Raw genomic sequence first — 12,698 nt, 5'->3', positions numbered from 1 at the left:
GATCAAGATACACATGAATTTCTAGCAACCTTACATGGTTAGCCCCAACCCTTTCAGAAGTTCTAATCAAATTTCCAATCCATTCATCTTCAATGACCAACACTATGGTTTATACGACCTTCTTTTCAAGTTTCTAGACATCCTAGGGCAGCTTCAGTAAGAAGCCTTCTACATACATAATAATAAAATTAACAATGACCTAATATCATTAATCATAAAAGAAGATCAAATATAAAGTAATAAAACCCCAATTCTTGGACTGAAGCGACAAAAAAAAAAAAACTAAGAATGGGATTTACCAGTTTCACTTGTCTAAAAGTTAATCTTCAAGGGAAGAAGAGTCGTATAGACTTGCTGGTGGGCTAATGGTCAATTTTCAATGAGTTGAGGCAGGTGAGGAAGTGAGGAAATAGAAAGCAAGGTATTCTCAGATAGATGGAGAAGATTAGGGTCCGTGGATTGAGAGTAAGGTTTTCTACCATTCCCAAAACCATCACATCCATAAGAAGATCCAAAAAAAATCAAGTTTTTTGAAATCAAAGCATGTCTAGGTCAAAAATGTCACCTGAAAGTGGAGCAATGAAAACATTTTGTTGACATATCTGCAACAACAACAATCCGAGCTTTCTGTTACCAAAAAATCACAAACAAATTGATCATATGTCTAAATAAGGGGAGAGGTAAACAAAATCTTGAAGCTCTATCATTTGATGTGTAGCAAATAACAACTCCAAATAAGATCTGGGTGTTTTGATTTGCGATTCCAACTCAAGATACAGACAAATAAGAAGTAATAGGAAGGAGTCGCCTGATGCGGTGGTGTCTGATGGTTTTGACAGCGATGATGGTTGATCTTGTGAATACAATAGTGGCTGATGTTATTGGTGAAGACATGTGAGAATATAGGGGTGCAAGATAACCTGAACGATTCGAGATCATCATTGTGTTTAGAGAGAGAAAAAAGGATTCAAGAAGAGGATTCTTACCTAACTATGATAGAATTTTAGATCTTCAACATCAAAAATATAACATGCTATACTTTGCAAAATATGCAAAACCTCCATTAACAATAGATTCACGGTAGGCTTTATAGCAGGGAATGTAAGAAAGAGCAATCTGCAGGAGGGATATTTGAATTAACATGTATTTTCTGATGGTTTCAAATTTTGAATTATCCGAAATTCAGGGAAGGAGATAGAATTTGTTGAGAAATATAAGGATTCAAAACACGGGTTAAAATTTAATATTATTTTATTAATGACTACTTGTACTATTAGCTTAATGATTTGAACGTCTTAAAAAAATAATATTATTATATTCAATCTATTTTTAGAAATAGTGAGATTTCTTTTATAAGATAGTAAAGATATATATATATATATATATATATATATATATATATATATATATATATATATATATATATATATATATATATGTGTGTGAGAGAGACTAAATTTATGACTTTTCATAATCATTTTTCAACTTATAGCTTATAACTTATAAACTAATAAGTTAAGAGGACTTATACATCTTTAGTTATTTGCAGTATGACACCTATAGGCTATTTTTTTGCCAAAAAACTATCTTTAACTTATACCGGTGACAAACCGATAATCAGCTTAAAATGAACTTAAACCGGTAATAAGATAAAATGAGCTTAAATAAGCTTAGCCGATACCCTCTAAGAGTAAGCTTGACCGAAGACAAATTACTTAATGTGGTCCCCTTTATTTTTAATTATCCTCATTCGTACAGTAAACATATAAACAAAAAGCATAATTTTATATAGGGAAAATGACATAAAAGCCCTTAAATTTTCACAAAAATATCGGTTTTACCATTGGACGTGTTTTATGTCCAGTAAAGTCTGAAGTTTTGTTTTATTTGTTTATTTTTACTCTTGTAGCCGGTTTTCAGATAACCTACCGGTTAGTTAATACCAGTAAAGCCCTTAAATTTTTAAAAATATTCGGATTTACCCTTAAGTTTTTCAAAAATGTTCGGATTTACCCTTGTAGCCGGTTTCCAGATAACCTACCGGTTACCGGGAAGGTATGATGGGTAGGTATAGGGGCGTGAGTGTGGGTATGGCCAGAGACCAAGCCATGTTAGGCTAGCTATATGGTATGGTGAGACTTTTACACATAGACTCCTACATAGAGGGTTTCCATTAACGAACGCCACATCATATAGTAATGGTTGTCTTGTCCAGTGCTTTGTTCTATACTTGTTCATAGAGGAAATTGTCAAAATTTGAGTATTGACATTTAAAATATATATATTTTTATTTTTAAACCATCAATTTCCAACAAATAAAAATATATTGATGAGGTAGATTGGTGATAATTTTCAAGGATTTGTGGTGTGATAGTGTGAAGATGTGACTTTTTAGTAACATCTTGTAACCATAGTTCTTAGTTTTAGGGGTGTTTGACTAAATTTATGAATTTTCATAATCATTTTTCAACTTATAGTTTATAATTTATAAACTAATAAGTTAAGAGGACTTATACATCTTTAGTTATTTCCGGTATGACACCTATAAGTTATTTTTTTTTTTCCAAACACTATTTTTAACTTATATCGGTGACAAACCGGTAATCAGCTAAAATGAACTTAAACCGGTAATAAGTTAGAATCAAGCTTAAATAAGCTTAGCCGAACACCCTCTTAGAGTAAGCTTGACCAAAGACAAATTACTTAATGTGGTCCCCTTTATTTTTAATTATCCTCATTCGTATAGTAAACATATAAACAAAAAACACACTTTTATATAGGGAAAATGACATAAAAGCTCTTAAATATTCACAAAAATGTCGGCTTTACCCTTGGACGTGTTTTATGTCTAGTAAAGCATGAAGTTTTGTTTAATTTGTTTATTTTTACTCTTGTAGTCGGTTTTCAGATAACCTACCGGTTACCTTATGCCAGTAAAGCCCTTAAATTTTAAAAAATGTTCGGATTTACCTTTATGTTTTTCAAAAATGTTCATATTTACTCTTACCTTGATTGTTGTTGTTGTTGTTGTTATTATTATTATTATTATTATTATAAAGGCTAATGTCATAAAACCCTCAAGTTTTCAGGATTTTGTTGGTTTTGCCCAGAGTTGAATTTTATGTCCTTTTTTACCGTAACATTTTCCAAAAAATGTTCGGTTTAACCTTTTACCGGTGATAACAGGTTACCATTATATTAACTTCGCAAAAAACCCTTAAGTTTATAGTTTTTTACGTTTTTACCCTTAAGTTTATATTATTTTTTACACTTTTACCATTTGTATTTTTTTCATATTATATGTATTCATACAGAAAAACTATATTTATACACGAAAAAAAAATTAATTTAATGTTATATACAAAAATAATTATCTAGATATAACATTAAAAAAATATAAATATAACATTTAATTAATTAGTTTTTCGTACATAAATAAGCTTTTTCTGCATAAATACGTATATTATGAATAAAAAATACTTAGCGTAAAAGTGTAAAAAAAAATTATAAACTTAAGGGTAAAAACGCAAAAAAAAAATAAAATAAAAAATAAGGGTAAACTTAAGGGGTTTTTTTGCGAATTTAATATAATGGTAACCTGGAAAATCTGTTATCACCGGTAAAAGGGTAAAACAAACATTTTTTGAAAATGTTAGGGTAAAAACAGACATAAAATTCAACTTCAGGCAAAACCGACAAAACCCTGAAAACTTAAGGGTTTTTATGACATTAGCCCTAATAATTACAATCAGTGTAAGGGTAAATTCAAACATTTTTGAAAAACTTAAGGGTAACTCCGAACATTTTTGAAAATTCAAAGGCTTTATTGGCATTAGGCATCAGGTAGGTTACCTAGAAACTGGCTACAAGGGTAATAATGAACAAATTAAACAAAACTTCGGGCTTTACTGGACATAAAACACGTCCAAGGGTAAAACCGATATTTTTGTTAAAACTTAAGGGTTTTTATGTCATTTTCCCTTTTATATATAAAAATTTTTTATGCATATAAACATATATAAAAGATTTTATGAATTTAAATACGTATTTCATTTTAATAAATAGACAAAATACATTTTTCTACATAGAAACATATTCACATAAAATATGTATGTATACAAATATACACATAATACATACTTTTAATGTATAAAAGTATACTTCATGTATTCATTTGTATAAATTACATATTTAAATGAGTATGTATTATATATATATATATATATATATATATATATATATATATATATATATATATATATATATATATATATATATATATATATATAGAGAGAGAGAGAGAGAGAGAGGGAGAGAGACACACACACGTTTTATGTATTTATTTGAAAGAAGATATATTTTATATGAAAAATACATTTTTATACATATAAATACATTAAAAATTGTAATATATATATATATATATATATATATATATATATATATATATATATGTGTGTGTGTGTGTGTGTGTGTGTATTACACTTTTTAACATATTTACATGTATAAAAATAAATGTATTTTAGATATATTCAAGTATAAAAAAACATATTTTCATCTCTAAATATATATTTTTCTATGAATATATACATTTTGTATTTATTTACATAAATACATAGTTTTATGTGAATAAAACATTTTTTTTATCTATTTACATATATGAAAACGTATTTTTTTATATGTATAAAAGAGTATTTTATATATATATATATATATATATATATATATATATATATATATATTTATGTAATTAGTTGTTTAGGTACATGTTATATAATATAAAAGAAAGCATTTTAACAAAATAGGCTTTGGTTTAGCGGATGAGGCGTCCCTCCACTCTTAAACACTAGAGTTTAAAAACCTATGGCCTTCATTTACCCTTTTGTTGCTTTTGCAAGGGGCACCTGTCGATCATGACATCCCGATCACCAACCCATGTCAGATCCATCAGCACATGAGCTACCAATTTAAATAACCTGGTGATTGCCAAAAAATGAAACATTTTTGAAAAAATAGTGGCTTTTGTTGAACAAAAAAAAAGTCAGGGCTAATTTCAAATAACGACCTGATGGTTTTTGTGTTATTAACCCGATTAAATCTAAATGTGTGTATTAAGATTCCAACACCGTGACTTCCAAAAACCAAAATAATAGAGTAGCACCTATTCCATCTATTCTACAAAGGCTTTTGTTTTATTATTTAATTTTGGGTTTTTTCAAACCGGTGTTGTTGTATGTTCTCTAAATTTTTGAAATTCCTATTTGTCTTTAACCCAAATTTATTTGACATATTTTGTTTATTTATTATTATTATTATTATTATTATTATTATTATTATTATTATTATTTTGTTGTCTTTATGAAAAATACAAAGGTACCCCAAATTTCACTTCCTACTCCTATTTTTAGTTTTTTGTTGTTTTTTGTTTTAAATATTTTTAATAAATACGTAATATTATTTTTTTCATTTCAACTGTTTTTTTATTTATTTTTGTCATTTTTCTATTTCCATTATTTTTAATAAATATATTATTATTATTATTATTATTATTATTATTATTATTATTATTATTATTATCTAAGATTTTTTTTCAACATGATTTTACCAACTACAATAAATTAAACTTTCTATATATAAACTATAAGAAAATATGTAGATAAAGCCATCGTAGTATATTCGCATACAAGAATACTTTCAATGTTTGAGTTACTGCCTATTAAATCCAAAAAACTTAGAGAAATATAAACTTAAGCACTTTTTTTATTATTATTATTATTATTATTATTATTATTATTGATTTGATTTGATATCTTTTTACCTTTATCTTTAATAATAAAAAATTGATTTGATGTTTTGTTTTATTCTATTATTACGTATATATAATACGATCTATGGATCAATCCATTGAAATCATTGGAAAATTTTATATCTCATATCTTTGTGTAAATCAAGATATCTACAACTATTGAATCATATGATGATTTTTCAAACTAATCAGGTTTTTTTTTTCTAGATAGTATTAGTATATTAATATGTTGAGACTATTTTCAAACTGACCAGCTATGTATTTTATTTGTCAGGTGTTTAACACTCGTGAAATTTTGAAGGAATGAGTTGATAATTTGGCACGAATTCTCGGATATATGGTCATTACAAAGAGATCAAAAATAAAAAGTGGCTATGTTTCAAAAGTCATTTTCGTTTGTGATCGAAATGGTGTTTATAGAGGTACAAATGCATCTGGCAGAAATACGGGGATAAACAAAATAGATTGTCCCTTAGAATTGGTCAGAAATTAGTATAAGACATATTCATGACTCTATAATGTATATGGAGGGTCATGCATTTGCAAAACAATTGATTAAAGATGAGTGTCGTATGGTGAAAGACATGATAGATAATGATGTCCCTCAACGTAATATTCTTTCGAACTTGAAGAGTCAAAATGAACATAATGTAAGTACAATAGACATCATTTATAATGCACGAGAAAAATATCAATAAAAAATATGTTCAGGTTGAAGAAAAATGAAAGTTGTATTCGAAATTTTGCAATCAAAATTATATATATATATATATATATATATATATATATATATATATATATATATATATATATATATATATATATATATATATATAGAGAGAGAGAGAGAGAGAGGTTCATATATTCTAACTAATTATTGTGTGATTATATGCATAAATGTGGGTCAATCAAAATTAAATAACAATTTAAATAATTAAATAAATAAACAAGGGTATTTTAGTAATTTGATAAATAGCTTCCACAAATAGTCCTTATAATCATGCTAGCATTCACTTTTAACCTAATTTCTTTTCTTATATACAGCCGTCATCGTGTTCATCACCTGACTAACGGGCAAAGATGGAAGAAGGCAGACGAATGTAATACAATGAGAGGGAAACACGAAACGTAATAAGGGGGTGCAAAGGGTCGCATTTGGTCGATCGAATTGCGAGGAGGTCGTCTCCGGAATCGATGAGGCCGAAACAATGAAGGTGGGAAGAATCCGTGAAGCCCTCTTCCTGCTCTGATGGTGATGTGTGAAGGGGGAAAAGAAAGCATTGTCTTCTCGATTCTAAGCGGCTAAGCCTTCTCCAAACATTTCTTCTACTAATCTACTCTTCTGTTGAGTCGATGTCTCACTAAGTCACAGAATCGCTTCACTTAATTGTTGCACGCTGCTATTCTTCCCAATCTTCTTCCTTCTTCATTCTTTATTCTCAGTTAAGGTTTGTCCATTGCTAAATAACCATTGATTTTGATGTTCTGATGCTATTTTGCTGTCATTGAAACTATAATATGCTTGTAATTTCACTTTTCAGTTTTGATTTTTCTATTATATCTGATTATCTAATTGGGGTTAATAGCCACTTGAATGAATTGACTAGGGTTCGAGATGTTATCACAAGTCAACAAGATTATCATGATTGGTCTATCCAATCATACTTTTAAACGAACACATATATGAGGGAAAAAAGGACATTATATCAATCACCACCATCTTTTTCCAAATCTTCTGTATTTGTAAACATTCTAGTCTATCGAGTAATGAGTATTAAAATACTAGTGATTCTAGTTTGGCATTCGTAGCTTTTAGGTTGCTCTAGATTGTATTTGTTTAAAAAAAAATGATCAAGATGCATTAAGTATTGTCTGAATAAATGACAGTGACACTAGAGACTACATATGAATGATCTTTTTCATAATAAATTAACCTTTTTTTGCAATCTAATGAATGATTTTTTTTCATAATAAACTAACATTTGAAAGTATTAGTCTATTGGACAATGTTTTGTTCCTGATTATTGACGTTGTTGTATTTATCATTTGCAGGTATACCTGAAATCAAGAACTAGAATGTTCTTGTTTTCTTGGCTGGGAACGAAATGAGAGATATCGAAGCAATACATGGTACATGTGAACATTACAACATTCTACTGGAATGGAATCTTGAATTCCGATTCTATCATAATAGAATCTTGAACTCATATCCTCCAAAAAGAATGGATAACATTGTATGGGATGAAGATGAAGATGAACAATGACCACCAATCTTCGAAAAAGAATGTATTATTCTAGCAGAATAATATACAATATAAGGAAAAAACTATATCTAACAGTATATTCTGGTAGAATAATGTATATATCATGTTTCTTTGTTATTAATAAGTGTAACATTATCATAGAATATTATATAAAAAGTTTTCTTTTCTAAGAATGTAATGAAAAAAAATTAATTTGTATCTAAAATTTTGTTATTCTTCAAGAAGTTCATAAAATCAAAATATATATTATGTCAGAATGTGTATTCTTGTATGGTTCAAGCATTTTTGTTATTATTCAATATAGTGATAAACATATTCTGTCAGAATATCCGAATTAAGAGAATTATCATCCTTACAATCAGACTTTTAAAATTAATAGAATCTATTTTCCCTTAACATATGCAATTTTCCTTTTTTTAAATTTAAGTTAATCGACTAAAATACCCTTAGAATGAAATTAGATGGTATTTTTTAATTATCTTTAATTTAATAATATGTATTATTCACTTTCCAAAAATAAGTAAAATGATTGGTCCACAATCATTCATACAATCACACAATAATTAGTTAGAATATAATAACCTAAGCCTATATATATATATATATATATATATATATATATATATATATATATATATATATAGAGAGAGAGAGAGAGAGAGATTAGTTTCAAACAGATGATACGACCAATGAGTTGGAAAACCTGTTTTTTGTTCATCAGACATCATTGAATATATGACGTGCATTTCCACAAGTCTTAATGATAGATGCTACATATAAGAGAAACAAGTATAACATGTCTCTTCTAGAAATTGTTGGTGTCACTTCAACAAACAACATATTTTCCATAGCTTTCATGCTTATGGATGAAGAGAAAGAGACAAATTATACTTGGGCATCAAATTGTTTGAGGACCACACAAGGTGGATATGTTGGGTCATATGTGATCGTCACAGACAAAGAGTTAGCCTTAATAAATTCATGTGCAAATGTATTGTGACATCCCTAATTTTCACGGCCAGAAAAGACCGATTTTGTTTATGCTTTATAACAATCAGAGTACTTCTTTTAATAAAAATGTTGCGGAATTTGGTCCCAGTAAAACATGATAAATACGTTATCAAAGCATTTTCTGAAGAAATGTATTTTTATTCATTTTAAAACATTTGGGATGTCATCGTCAATATAGTAGCATAAGCATAAACAGAACTTACATTCATTATCACTAGTGATTTACATCTCCTTAATCTCTCAGTGTAATGTGACATCATAACAACACCTGGGACATAAATAAACTGAGTGAGTCAATTTGGGAAACCTGGTGAGTACATAGGGTTTTCAACCTACAATAATATAATTATTATGTTTAAACAATCAAGCAATCAACCCAATTACCCATCCCCATTATCTTCTTTACTCTTAAGGATCTATCCTAAGAGTCATCTATCCTGCATTCGTTTATTCCGAGGTCCCTTGCTTCCAGGGTTATAGGACTGGCACTAAATCCATAGCTGCCAATGCTCGTTTGTAAAGCACTAATTCCATAGCTGCTATAGTTTATTCATCGGGTACTAAATCCACAGCTACCAGTGTTTATCTAATAGTTACTAAGTCCATAGCTACCAATTCCTAACAGGTACTAAGTCCATAGCTACCAATGTTTAACTAATAGGTACTAAGTCCATAGCTACCAATTCCTAACAGGTACTAAGTCCATAACTACCAGTGTTTAACTAATAGGTACTAAGCCCATAGCTACCAATTCCTAACAGGTACTAAATCCATAGCTACCGGTGTTTCTCCAATAAGCACTAAGTCCATAGTTGCCGATGTTATTTATTAAGCACTAAGTCTGTAGCTGCCTATGTTTACTCACATCATCTTTTATCTCTCATCATTCATCTACCCATGTCATACCCAACATATTTGTATATATAAAATACGTATACAGTTTAAATCATTTAAAATATGTATAAAAACGTTCATCCAGCATAGACAACAAGTATTCAGATAATATGCACACATAGCACGTAGTTTATATAAAATACTTCATATCTATGTGTAAGATGAAAGTAACTATGCACTCACTTGAGAAGGTGGTGACTCGGTACTCGGAAAATGCTTCATTTACTTTAAAATAATTTCCTTCGACGAAACTTAGTATTATTACCACTAGATTTTAGTATAATATTTATCGTGACTAATTATTACTCTTATTATTATTATTATTATATAAGCGTTTAAGCAATACTTTCCAACCACTATGTATAGACAGGGGCCAGACATAAAATACCGGAGTGCATGACCATTTTGGCGTATAGCACTTCTGAAATCCAACAACCCTATGCGACCCTTTAAACCAGATTCCCCGTACCGCGAGTAGTTAAAAAGATATTATAACGACACTTATATAAGTCATTATAATAGCTCAAATATTTATTATAAATTTATAATAACAATACTAATTTTAAATATAAACTATATTTAAAATAGGGTAAGCATAATTTACTTACAAGGGGATTTTAGTTAGGAGTCAGGCTCTATAGGTGCAGAACTTCGTCGCTGAATCTTTCTAAGAAAGATTCGTGCAGCGCTTCAGCGCTCACCTTACTATACTAAAACTACAGAAAGAGAAGTCGAATCACGAGGGACCGAAATGCTCGGGGGATAAAGAGAGAAAGAATCTTGAATCAAGAGAATGGTGCAAGAAATATGAGAGCCCAAGCCTCTTATTTATACTAATTGAATTTACAAAAACTACCCTCTATAGTTACTTAATGACCTTTTAGTTATATAAACAACTAAACACCCCTCTATAATACTATTTTAAATGGATTTAATGATATTTGTACTAAACTAATGTCGAAAGAACTCAACATTAGTCTTATAATGACCGCATCGTCGATACCTTTCTAATGATATATACATATGTGTATATATATATATATATATATATATATATATATATATATATATATATATATATATATATGTATACGTATATATGATTTATACTTTATTTTAATACGTAAATATGTTATTATAATTTGTAACTCGTTCATACGAGCTCCTTTTTTGACATTCTTTATATCCACGCGTAGGTGGAGACGTACTCTAAAACTTTCGTTTAGACTCCGTCGTCTAATTTTGACTTTATTTTTAAAGTTATATTTTTAACAGGCCGGGACAGGATTGGTCCGTTAAAATCTCATAACTTCTTCATCCGTTGTCCATTTTCGTCTGTCTTTTTATCGTTACGCTAGTAATAACGAGATCTTCGATTCTCATTTTGGTTGTGTCGGCTAAAAACCACTCGATCTAATACTCGAACTTCGGGCTGTACACCGCTAAGCCGAAACTTCGAAAAATCATAACTTCCTCATAAGAAGTCAGATTTAGGCGTTCTTTTTATGGACGTTCTCAGGTTAACATATTCTACGACTTTCATTTAGATTACTAAGGCTAAAAGTCACTCTATCATAAATTCACTATTTACGTCTTCGCGGTGTCGTGCCGGTTCCGTAACTAAACTTCGACGGGTCATAACTTCTTCGTTATAACTCGGATTTCGGCGCTCTTTATATGTACGGAACCCTTGAGACATATTCTACAACTTGGTTAAGATTATTTATTCTAAATAATCTTTTGTCAAAAAGTCGTTTTCGACGCCTATTATCTCTAAATTGACTAGTACGGATCTACGAGCGTTACATGTATTCCCCGCATTCAACTAGTTACTCTGTAGATGGCACATATATGAATATATAAAGAAACATTGCAAACCAAGTTTAAAGTCTAAGGGTATTTGGGGATCATATAAGAAAGTATGAGCAAATATAATTGAGTCATCAACAAGGAGATCCTATTTAGAAAATTATGCTCAACTGCGATCATTATCGAAAGATTGTCTGGGTATTATTAATCTTCAATATAAATATATATATATATATATATATATATATATATATATATATATATATATATATATATATATATATATATATATATATATAGGGTTAGGTTCATTTGAGACCACTTATATTTTGTGAGACCGTGAGACGCATTTGTTTATTTATTTTTATTTATTTTTATTTTTTTTTAGTTAATTCATGTTCCGAAAATAATATTTAAAAAAAGAATTTTTTGATTTTTCCATTTATTTTGCATTTTAAAATTATTTTTAGAATATGTACAGTGTAATATTCTATTTAGAATATTTCACGTATTTTTCAAAAAAAATAGATTTTTTTTTTATTTTTTTTAGTTAATTCAAGTTCCGAAAATAATATTTAAAAAAAGAATTTTTAGATTTTTCCATTTATTTTGCATTTTAAAATTATTTTTTAGAATATGTCAGTGAAATATTCTATTTAGAATATTTCACGTATTTTTCAAAAAAAAAACGGATTTTTTTTTATTTATTTTTATTTTTTTTTATATTTTTTTAATATTTTTTTTAGTTAATTCAAGTTCCGAAAATAACATTTAAAAAAAGAATTTTTGGATTTTTCCATTTATTTTGCATTTTAAAATTATTTTTAGATTTGGTCTCACGGTCTCACAAAATTAGAATGGTCTCAAATGAACCTGAACTTTTATATATATATATATATATATATATATATATA

The 12,698-nt window shown here is 28.5% G+C and overlaps 1 long non-coding RNA gene across 1 annotated transcript; it reads left to right on the top strand.

The window, feature by feature from the left end:
- The first annotated feature begins 5,921 nt into the window (after positions 1–5,921).
- Positions 5,922–8,215, top strand: LOC122197661 (uncharacterized). Its single transcript, XR_006191283.1, has 4 exons — positions 5,922–5,998; positions 6,081–6,228; positions 6,851–7,254; positions 7,859–8,215. It is a non-coding gene; the product is annotated as an uncharacterized LOC122197661 (long non-coding RNA).
- Positions 8,216–12,698: the final 4,483 nt, after the last annotated feature.

Source organism: Lactuca sativa, chromosome 4, assembly GCF_002870075.4.
Source record: "Lactuca sativa cultivar Salinas chromosome 4, Lsat_Salinas_v11, whole genome shotgun sequence".
In the NCBI taxonomy this organism is placed as follows: domain Eukaryota; kingdom Viridiplantae; phylum Streptophyta; class Magnoliopsida; order Asterales; family Asteraceae; genus Lactuca; species Lactuca sativa.
This window is presented reverse-complemented; position numbering and strand designations above follow the sequence as displayed.